The following is a 12066-nucleotide window of genomic DNA, read 5'->3' as shown; positions in this document are numbered from 1 at the left end:
ATATCTTCATCTGTTCTGTTCCTATTTAGTTTGATGGGATTCACTCATGGCCCTTCTGTACAGGATGGTTCCAAAGTCCTGGTTATGGAAAGTTCATGTCCTGCTCCCTCCAAAACTGAAACCAGAAAAGTACAATTGTTTTTAATTGTTAACCCAAGAGACAACACTTCACTAATGGGGCCAGCAGCAACTTGGTAAGGCTAAAAAATGAATAATACAATAATAATCATACAGTTAAGCTTCATTTTAAGAAATAAGCCATTCAAAACATCTATGAACACAAACTGGCAGAATGTTCATCATTTTCATAAAGTGTATGGGCTTACAGAGCTGCTTGTCCTCAGATGAGAGCTTTGGGGTCTCTTATTAGGCCCCCGAGCCACCTTTAGTGATCACTAAGTTTATATGGAGTTTAACAGGAACAAAAACAGATCTGATCTGTGGAAAAAAGCTGAATCTTTCTTGCCTTTTTTATGCAACATTACCGCAGACTGTATATATAGATGGACTGAGTGATGGTGGCTAACCAAAGCTCATTCACGCTAGCAGTTTGGAGCCAGCTCGTATTTAGAAAAGGGTGCAAATAAAAATAGCGAATAGCAGACAAACATGAAGGTAAGAATGATAAGTCTGTGTTCGATAATGACTTAAAGAGGGGGAAAGGAGTTTCGATGTTAAGTAAATTAGAGGAAGAGTATTCTGGAGCCTGGCCCCATTTCCTGTCTGGCTTCAGGAAGAAGGATGATTAGTCCAGTCTTATACAGTCTATGAATGTGCACATTTAAATGCAGACATGAACTGAACAAACAAGAATGATTATCTCTCAGATAGTAATTGGAATGGCTTCTTATGATGAATAAACATTAAAATGGCCCACTCTATAACTTACACTTTGAAATGATCGGAGAGTAAAGACTCGTTGACCCCTCTGGAGGTTTGGCCGAGGCTAAATCCTGGTTTAGTGACTCTATGGCCGGTTTTGCATGACCAGGAAGCCGATTTTCATAAAGAAAGGTCAGCGCTGGACGAGGCTTTGGGACCTGATGCCACATGTCACGGCTCACTGGGAGAATTCATTAGAAAAGCAAAAGAGCTAAATGAGCCATCGGTCCTTCCATACAGCAGAGTGCGGGGGGTTTAGTTCAGGACTGACAAATGAAGCTGGCAGAGAGATACAGAGTTCTATGGTATATTTGTTATGTTGGCAAATAGGCGATCGTGTGTTTGCAAATAGTTTGCATTGGAATATAGACTTGTCACTCTAGTGCATAGTTGTCAAAGAAGTAAATGGAAGAATAGTGTGGGCTACACAAAAGGCCATTATTTATGCAAAAGATTCGATCAATTTGACGTTTTTATTTGTGTGTGTCCACGTGTACAATACAAAATAAGAAATGGTATAAAATATTTAATATAAAACGCCAGGAATATTTTCTAGTGAGACAATTCTAAGTATGGTCAGTCGAATCCTCGTCGTAGTGAAGATGGTAAAAATTAGCTTTTTATATAGACAAGTGTTGAGTGGCATTTCCATAGATTCGCCATTTTGGATGCCCGGTCATGTGACGCTTATCGACACCCAATCGGCGCATTGATACGGCTTTTAATGCAGGTAGTTTTCTATTGATCTCATTGATATTATCAAAGGATATTTATTATTATGTCAAATGCATGGTTATAAAATATTAATTTCAAAAGGATACATTGTTTATTGGCATTAGGATCCTTTAAGGCAGGGGTGTCAAACTCAAATACACAGTGGGCCAAAATGTAAAACTTGAACAAAGTTGCGGGCCACTATTGAACAAATTAACCTTTTAATATGGACCCAAACAAGATTTGCTTTAACATTGAATATGGAACAAGCAACACTTATTACTGTACAATATATAACTTAATAGTCCAGATATGCAAAATCTGAAAAAAAAAAAGTATAATACCGGTGGGCCAGCTCGAGTAGTCATTTGGTATAGCCTCACGGGCCAAATATAATTACATTGCGGGCCAAATTTGGCCAGAGTTTGACACCTATGCTTTAAGGGCATTTCTAAAGTGGTATGGCGAAATCAGTGGGCCCAACATCAAGCATGACCAAACGCCGCGACTCACATAAAAACGTAACAAAAAAAAAAGATATTCAGTCTGGATTTGTAAAAAAAAATAAAAATAAATAAAGATATAGAGTCTGAATTTGGAATTTAAAAAAGAACAAAAAAGTACAAAATACAGTAAATTTCCACATTTAGACTCAGGTAGTGTAATTATACATTTAAGATGAAATATAGGGTAAAAAAAAAAAACTACATGACGTGTCGTGGGCTATAAATGGGTAGAAATGATGACATATGAGGAGTTTCGACCACAAAGAATTCAAAACAATCTGTCTTTTGAACTAAATGTCTTTAAACAGAAAGAGAGTCCATCCCCCGTTGCCTTTTATGACCAAAGCCCTTCATTTCAAAGCATACAAGGGATATCCCAGAAGAAACAAACTCATCTATAATTAAAACAGACTTTTGCTTTTGCCAAAAATAGCGTCTAGTCCAGTCCTTTTTTTGTTTTGTTTTCCTAAATTGAAACGGCCTCTTCCTGTGAGGTATCTTACGTTGCTGTCCATAAATTCAAAAATATGTAGCCGGCGTTTTGGAAAGTCCTGCCGCTGTGCCTCCCGGGGTGAGGTGGAGTCTCCGGTCCCCCGAAATAGCCTCGAAATCAGACACGCGCAGGCCACAAAAAGGATCGTACGCACCATTACAAAAGAAAAGAGCAGAGGACAAATGACATGTTAGCTAACGCGCGGCAGAAATACCTCGCTTTCCAGGATGCAATAAATTAGGAGCGAGTCGAGAAAAGCGAGCCGCGTCTGGTTGGCCCGCCGCGGCACGAGTCGACAAATCATCCGCGGAGATTTACGCGGGCCAGATAAGAGAGGCATTCGTCTTTTATATTAGCATTAGCTGTTAGCACGTGTTAGCGAGGTGCTAGCGTTAGTTATGGCCCCGAGTAAACAGCAGGAGTTCAACTGAATGAAGCTGCTGCGAGTGAATGAGCTGCAGAAGGCTCAAGAAGTGCCAAACCTTAGGCTACATGTCATTTTTAGCCACTTGTGCTTTGAAGTATAAGCTGCTATAAGTTAAAGGCACTATACGGAGTTTAAAAAAAATATTTTCCTCCCCTACATGTTCCAGCAATGTCCTAATGTGTAGAATGAGCCCAGACCTGTTAACCACAACTGCCTCTAAAATCCTCAAAAAGTTGTTAATTTGGGTCTGAAGTGCCGTCATGCACGAGCTTAATATAAAAGCTGCAGTTACAGTTAAGACCTGAGGTGGCAGTAGTGAGCATAAAATGACCAACTTAATAAAAAAATAAATTTAATTATGACAGGGTGACGCCATACCGGGACACAACCACAGCACAATGTATCAATCGCGTATCAATAGTCGCATCAAAAATGGCGACAATCAGTCTGCAGATGACCGATTGTTTGTAAACCAAAAAAAAAAAAAAAGTCAGGTAGAGGGACTCTAAGAGTTTACAACATTAGCCTCATAACCCCCGCCTTAAAGGATCAGGCCAGCGTTTTTCCATACTGAGATATGTTCTTACCTGAGTTTAGATGAGTTGATTGCGTACCTGTCTGGTCTTTGTGCGTGCACTCAGACAGGCAAAACGACCAAAGATGTTGTTAGCATTGGTCTCTCCCAGCATATTCCTTAGGCTCCAAACGGGGGTGAAGTTGGAAGCTACCACGCTCTTCCACGGGCACAAAGACCAGACAGGTACGCATCAACTCGTCTAAGCTCAGGTAAGAACATATCTCAGTATGGAAAAACGGTGGCCTGTTCCTTTAAACAAGCACATTTCTCTAGTTGGGTTTTAACGGATCTTTTCCCTTGCCTTCTTGCCGTGTTGCAGTGTTTTTGTCACTTCTTTATCACTTTTTAGTCACATTTTTGTCAGTTTTAGTCACTTTTCTATCACATTTTTGTCACTCTTCTGTAGCTTTTTTGTGGTTGGTTCAGTTGGGGGTTAAGAGGTTAAAGAACTTTATGAATGAATGTTGTACAAAGTGAAGGCACGTTGAAATGGCCACCCCAATGCCATTTTTTTAATGCAAGAACCATAATATTTTGACAGACAGACACACAGACCTCTGAAGTACAGTTTGTGATTTCCTTAAACCATTTGCCTACCCCTCAGCTGCCACAGCCTTTTAGTTGTGTACTTTTTCAGCTGTTGGTCTGTGCTATAGCCTGCATTAGCATACGTTAGCTCGTTGGCGCCCGTGTCGTGCAGTAGCCTATAGCTAATAATAGCCCTGTCCTGCATGTGTGCGACAGTGTCAACAGTCCCCTCTCTCCTCCGCGCCGCTCGGGTTGATTTGACTTGGAAAACAAGGCTCCCGCATCCAGTGGTCACGGACCGTTGCATCGGGATGGTAGTGTTTCTGCCGACCACATCTGAGCCAACATGTCCTCTCTGATTTCCACCCCGTACTTACAGCCTACTGCAACAACAATAGAGTAGGCTGCTTTGTTTGTGCCTCGGCCCAGAGGCGCAACAACTTTTACTCTAAGCTTCTTTGGGTGGTGCGAAGGGTCAATTGCAGTTGTTTATTTTAACTACGCATCAGGAAAGGTCAAATATTTTACGGGGTGGTAGTTGGAGGGAAAAGTGTGAGGACTGATATAGTTTGAAGAGAAAACGTTGCAGATCCTTCCCAAGCAAACGACATATAAACTAACTAACATTGTTCTCCTGGTAAAATGTGTAATGTTACTTGATTGTAGTAGTTTTGGAGACTTTCCTAACCCCAAACACAAAAACGCACTTGCAGCAGTGATTTATGGAGATTTTGGGAACACATTTCTCTCTCTTTCTGACAATTGTTCTTTTGTTAATTTCTCTCTATCCATATGAAATATAAACTGGCACAAAGTTCAATGTCTTCTCGGTCAGTATACAGAACACTGAAGTCAGATTTTTTTTTTTCCTGAACCTCTTGACCCCCGCCTGAATCAAGCACATTTTCTCCAGTTTGGGCATTGACCAAATCTCAAAGCTTCTCGAAAACAAGTGTCACAAAGAAGACAAAAAAACAAAAAAATTAGATGAAAAAGCATTGAATACGCAACAAAATACACAGCAAAAATGAAGAAAAAGCGACAGAAAAACACAACAAAAATGTGAACAAAATCTGCCGGAGAAGAAGAAAAATGACACATTTAAAAAGCAACAATAATAACGAATAAAAAGTGATGAAAAATCAAGCCGGAAAAGCAACAGAATATAAAAAAAAATAATGCAATAAAAATGTGACCAAAATGCAGCCACAACGCGACAAATAAATTATAATCCGATTTGTAAGTCTTCGCCTGTATGCTGAAAGGTCCAGTCAAGAAGCTTTTAGATTTGGGTAAAGCCGAACAGGAGAAAATGCTTAGACGAGTTGGTGCGTACCTGTCTGGTCTTTGTATGTGCGCCCAGTCACGCAAAAAGACCATTAGCATAAAAAGCTAGCATTTGGCCTCTTCCAATGTATTCCTATAGCTCCAAACGGGGGTGAAGATAGAAGCAACCACGCTCCTCCACGGTCACAAAGACCAGACAGGTACACATCAACTCATCTAAACTCAGGCAAGAACACATCACAGAATGGAAAACGGTGAACTATTCCTTTAAGAGGTTAAAGGTGTCCAAAAGTGGAGACTATGTAATGTTGATCAGATGAAAAGGAGCCCTAATATGCCTAATAGTCCTTATTAAAGTGCTACATTACTGTATTCATTCGCATGATACTCTGTTGTGTGGTGGTGTAGTTTATCCACAGCTGCCCTGTATTACAACAGGAGTTGCATCGCCAGGCTGCACCAAACATCAAAACAATGAACCAAATAACCAATGTAGTGTCGATATAAACAGTCTGCAGCAAAAGGAAAACGTGTCAAAACCCAGTGCGAGAGATCCACTCCCATGGACGGACTGGCTGTAGACAGACCCAGGGCTGATGGGAGTCTCTCTTGGATTGGAGTTCCTGCTGTACAAACATCTCATCCGTTATCACTGGAGTATGGAGCAGCGAGTGGCAGGGCATCTGACACAGAAGCAACTCCCTAGAGGGCAATGGGACACATGTACACCATGACAATAGCAATAAATAGACTGTACAGGTAAAGTAAATATTGTCACAAAGACCAAAGATGTTGTTAGTATTCGGCCTCTCCCAATGTATTCCTATAGCTCCAAACGGGGGCGAAATTGGAAGCTACCACGCTCTAGGTACGTATCAACTCGTCTAAGCTCAGGCAAAAACATATCTCAGTATGGAAAAATGGTGGCCTGTTCCTTTAAAGGGACTATACGGAGTTTAAAAAAGTTAAAATTAAGTATTTTCCTCCCCCTACATGTTCCAGCCATGTCCTAATGAGTAGAATGAGCTGAGACCTGTTCACCACAACTGTCTCTAAAATCCTGCACTGTCAAAAAGTTGTTGATTCGGGTCTGAAGTGCCGTCATGCACAAGCTTAATATAGAAGCTGCAGTTATACGTAAGACCTGAGGTGGCAGTAGTGAGTATAAAATGACCAACTTTGCATCTCGCCCCTTTAAAGACAAAGTTTACAGTAAGAAGAACCAGAGAATCAGTCTAAGTGCACCATACTTCACCCAGCATTAATACTCCTAGACAGAAGCAGGTACTCAGTTATAAGGATATGTATTTATTGGAGTTGTTATATCATTTAGTGCCTTTTATGTCTACATGAGTAATATTGTAATGAAGTGTCCTGTGTGCCACTGTGAGTACATTTAAAAGTTTCGTGCCACCTTTTCTTCAGAAATACATGTCTTCATGGTATTGTCTTTGGAAACATCAGGATTTTCACATCAGCTTTGTTTCTCATAATTTATGTCACAACTGAAACATAAATCAGAATTTTACACTCAAGTGAACATTTTCTCCTCCTTTTTGGGTCAAGGCTTCATCATTTCAAACGTGACTCTTGCTTGAGTAAATATTCTGGCTACTTTACCCACCTTCTGCTTGGTCATTTTTGCTCAAGCTGAGGGTTAGAGCTGTACCTCGGAGACCTGATCATAGGGACGTTCTGGGCCTCGTCTTAAATGTGGAGACTGTGTCTGCTTCTTTTCAAGCAGACCACCACCAACACTCACTCTCGCACTAAATCCCATCCTATCAATAAAACATGAAACATAAAGTGGGTGAAGGACATACAAAGAAGGACAGTCCGGGATAGAAACTGCTGACCTTTGGATCTGGGGACGATCACTTTGACCCTGGTATTACACTGTATTGGCCCCTGACCTCCACAACAACAACAACAACAACAGATTATTCCCCCAAAATTCCCAACTCTCAACTGCTCCTTCAGACACTGCAGCTTTTCCCTTCCCCTCCGCTCTCGTTATCCAGCTCTGACTCAGCGCTGGATTAATCTGCGGTCGTTCTAATTGAGGCTGAGAAACATTTCGCTCTCCGAAAAAAAACACGAGGTATTAAAAAACGCGGGGCTCTCGTCGACACGTGTTTACAATTAATGAAACCAACTCGGATGTCATATGGTTATCTTTACTCCGCGGCATGCAATCAGAAGCCAGACACGGCGTTCGCCCGGTTACACAAAGCAGGGCAGGACTGTGCGTGCGCGAGAGGGACGTGTTTAAAACAAAGCAGATCGGGTTTTTTTTTTTTTTTTGGAATGTCGTACAGTAACATGTGCGGATGAGACAGGTGAGCAGCGTAAAGGGAGGTGAAAGTGTCTGGGGAAGCTCAACACCAACATGGAGTTTAGGTTTCAGAGTTGTTTAGGCTGTGGAGGAAGAAAACAAACAGTTTGAGCAAATGTGCAGATGGTGCTAATAATTCAAGAGATTTTAAACAGATCGAAACTTAAAACTGTATTTTAAGTGGAAAATTCCATAGGTGGAGCACGTGAGCACAAAAAGTCAATCGAGGAAAAACAGACCTGGGAATTTATTTAATTGTGTAAAAAAGATCATCCTAATTTTTGTCACTTTTCTGATACTCTTTTATGTTGCGATTTCGTCACACATTTGCGTTACTTTTTCATGGCCTTTTTGTCACGTTTTGTCGCTCTTTTGTTGCATTTTTATCCTCGTTTTTGTCACTTTTTCAAGAAAATGTGCTCAATTCTGAGTTAACACATTGAGTGCTAAAAACGGAAAAAAACATTTTTGAGTTGTTGTTTTTTTAAATTACAAAACTAGACACTCAGCTTATGCAGCTAATGCAGCTAATTTACACTTCTCTGCGTTTGACAAAGCAGAGCGGCTTCCCATGGAAAGATCGAAACAGTTGAGATTTTAACGTTTCTCTGAGTTTTTAAAGGGTCAAAATTAATCCAAGGACGGCTGAGAAACATCCTGTTAAAGTCTTCAATCTGAGAACCAGGCTGTTTTAATGCACACGTGATAAAAAGCCATCGATCTGCGGTAACACGCGGTGTTTCAAAACATATCAACAATGTTGTCGTTGAAAATTCAGCTGAAACTGAGATATTTAGGCATTTGCCTCTTCCCATAATGTTAGTGTCTGTCCAGAGAGGAGAGATGAGTTAATCAGAAAGGAGAGTGTTTCATAAAACACTTTAGATTTCTCAGGAACCGAGGCACATAGAATTAAACTGTTTACACCTATGGAGAGAGTAGAGAAACTATAGAGTTTCGTCTTTCACACGACCCTTTGCATGTGTCCATAGGTATAACATAGAATACACTGTGATGCTACAAATATCATGAACAATGGTCTAGATTGTTGGCACTCAACAACTAAATCCCCTAAACAGTGCGGCCTCAATGTGTTAAGCGGTTAAGGGGAATAATGGGATTGGGTCATGTCCCAATAGCATTTTTATTTGTTTTTTTGAATAAAACTGCCAAATAATAATGTATTTTTATATCTACATTAAAAAATATGTCCCGAATATCAGATCATAAAATTTCCCATGCACGCCACGAGTTTCTTTTTATCATTACAAGTGCTCAAAGCCCAGCACGTGTTAATTATAATGGGTCACACTTGCTTTGCGCTTTACAAGCCGGAGTTGGCAAGAATCTCAAAGCACTACATTATTCCTTCACTGCATACTCTGTGCTGATTAGTCACTATTGTTTAGCCACAGCTGCCCTGGGGTCCAATCTGTGCCATCGCCGCCCCCCAACCACTACCAGTCACACACACACACACACTGATCACACAGGGTGAAGTGTCTTGCCCAACAGCACAACAACAGTTTTACACTAGGGCAGCACAACATATCGTACAAAACATTGTGTCGCATTATATATCATTAAATCACCAAAGTCTTCCATCTGTCAATTAATTTCACAATGAATGAATCGAAATAGTTAGTTCTCTCATCCTTGTTGTGGAGCAGGGGGTGGGGAGTAACTGGGTGGAAGCACAGGGAGGGCAGGGAAGGGAAGCAGTTCAGCTTCCTGATAGTCTGGTGTATGAAACTGTTCTTCAGTCGACTGGAACTGGCCATTCCGCAGTCTCCTCCCCGAAGGAAGTACCTTGAAGAAACTGTATGATGGGTGCTATTGGTCCCTGGTGATTGTGATGAGTACATTTCCTTAGTAGAGGAGAGAGGGGCTCCAGAGATCTTCTCCGCTGCCCTCACAATGCTCTATAGTTCCTCTGTAGAAGTTGCACAAAACTGAGGCTGGGACTCTTACTCTTCTCATCTTGCACAGAAAGTAGAGACGCTGATTACTTTTCTTGATGTAGTGTGCACGGTCCAGGAAAGCTTCTCTGGAACTTCTCAGGAACTTAGTGCTGGTCACCCTCTCCACTGCAGCACTGTTGATTGTTAGAGGAGCTGGACCCGCGCTCTTCGAAAGTCCACAACAATCTCTTTCGTCTTCTCCACATTTAGAGAGAGATTGTTCTGTGTGCACCACATGACCAGACTGCTCACCTCGCTCCTGTAGTTTGACTCGTTTCTGTTGCTGATAAAACCCACAACTGTTATGTCGTCTGCAAACTTGATGAAGAGGTTTGAGTCGTACTTTGGAGTGCAGTCATGGGTCAGCGGAGTGAACAGGAGGGGGTCAAGCACACAGCCTTGGGGACGCCCCAGAATCAGTGTGATGGTTCTGGAGGACTTCCTGCCGACACGTACAGTCTGTGGTCTCTCCATCAGAAAGTCCAGCAGCCAGTTGCACAGTGATGTGTTGATCCCCAGGTGGAGCAGTTTGTGTATTAGCTGCTGTGGGATTGTAGTGTTGAACGATGAGCTTAAATTCTTAATTTTGTTTCAATGAAGTTCTTTTACTTAGGCTACGATTTGTCCTTAAACTGAATGCCGCCGACCATCGAAATGGTTTAGTATAATATATTGTTATGTGTGTTATTATCACTAGTTTGCCATATCATGTAGCAGTCTACACCTATAAGAGCCAGGATTCAACTAACTTCTGGATCCGTGGTTGAACCCTCCAACCACTGAGCCACCGTCGCCCTGTTCAGGAAAGTACAGGAAAAAATGCATGTCTTTGGTATGCGTTTTCACATAAACGATCACTTTTCACGTCTGCCGATGCTAAAGTGTCTAAAAGAGGAGCAGTAAATTAATCATTAGTCGCTGCTGCAGGTGGAGTCTTGTCGGGAATCGCAGAGGTGTCAAAAAAACAGGATTGAGACGTTCAGGGACGTCCAGAGAAGTGGAAAAAGACGCACCGCTGATTTATGGCGACGAGTTCAAGTGAAGTGTGAAAGTGTTGCTCGGAGACGGGCCAATACAGGACGAACAAGAGGCACCCGAAAGTACGCAAAGTTCTCAGTCATGTATGCATTCTGAATCTTAACGGTCTCTGAACAATATTTTTGTCGGAAAACAAGGGGATCCAGCTCTTATTTATCTGCAGTGATTAGAAGCCTTTGGAATATGCTTGTCGGCTGATTCGAACCGTTTTTGGCTCCGTCTTTGTGCTTGTATTAGCCTGACAGCGCCATCTACAGACCGACTTCTTCTTCAGAACTGTATCCCAGGTGTGTGAAAGTTGTTACGCCCCCTCGTCCCGGTTTACAGTCTGGGGCGCAAACGTCCGGATCTCGACGGCCTCTCTGTTGTTGCCCTCTGTTAAGATGACCAGGTGGTTCTCACTCTTGCAGGGAGAACAATCAATGCTATTAGAAGACCGAACAATCCTAATTGGACCACATGTTTTTCTTTTTAGCATACAGTATATCACATAATGCAATGAATACTTTTACTTTACAATGTGTGAGACCAAATATCTACTAAACTCCACTACATTTTTATTTAAATTGAGTATTTCAGTCAATTGATTAATTCTTTACATTAGATTAATCCCACATTAAAGGGACTAGATGCAATTTGATTATTTTTATACTCACTACTGCCACCTCAGGTCTTATGCGTAACTGCGGTTTCTATACTTCAGACCCGGCACTTCAGACCCGAACATTTTGAATGACAGCGCAGGATTTTAGAGGCAGTTGTGGTGAACAGGTCTGGGCTCATTCTACACATTAGGACATTGCTGAACATGTATTGGGAGGAAAATATTTAATTTTAACATTTTTAAACTCCGTATAGTCCCTTTAAATGAATTAATGACAATTAGTGCAGATAATTTGGATGTAATAAGTAAACAATTAACATTACTATAGGGAGACATAAATCACTCAAATGTTCACATTTCATTCATAAAATTGATGTTTAAAAAATGATAGATACCTGTAGATAGAACACATATAAAAGGGCAGTGTAAGAAATTAATGTCGAATAAGATGTTTTTAGTTCCCTTTCCTGCTCCTCCCCTAAGTTCTCGATGTTTACCATCTGTAATTCGTAAGGCAAGTCGAGGCACTGTGTTTCAAATTTAATCCATGTTTACAACTGAAGATGAAAGTTGATGCCGTGACTGAACTGGGCGACGACGTGTGTTTGGTCAAAACATATGATGTGATTCAATTGTGAATCTATTAATAGTCCTTTGTTTTATTAATTGTGAGTTAAGGTGTTAACTTTGGCAGCCCATATTGAAGCGCGTTTA

The sequence above is a fragment of the Gobius niger genome (assembly GCF_951799975.1).
Source record: "Gobius niger genome assembly, chromosome: 16".
Classification (NCBI taxonomy): domain Eukaryota; kingdom Metazoa; phylum Chordata; class Actinopteri; order Gobiiformes; family Gobiidae; genus Gobius; species Gobius niger.
This window is presented reverse-complemented; position numbering follows the sequence as displayed.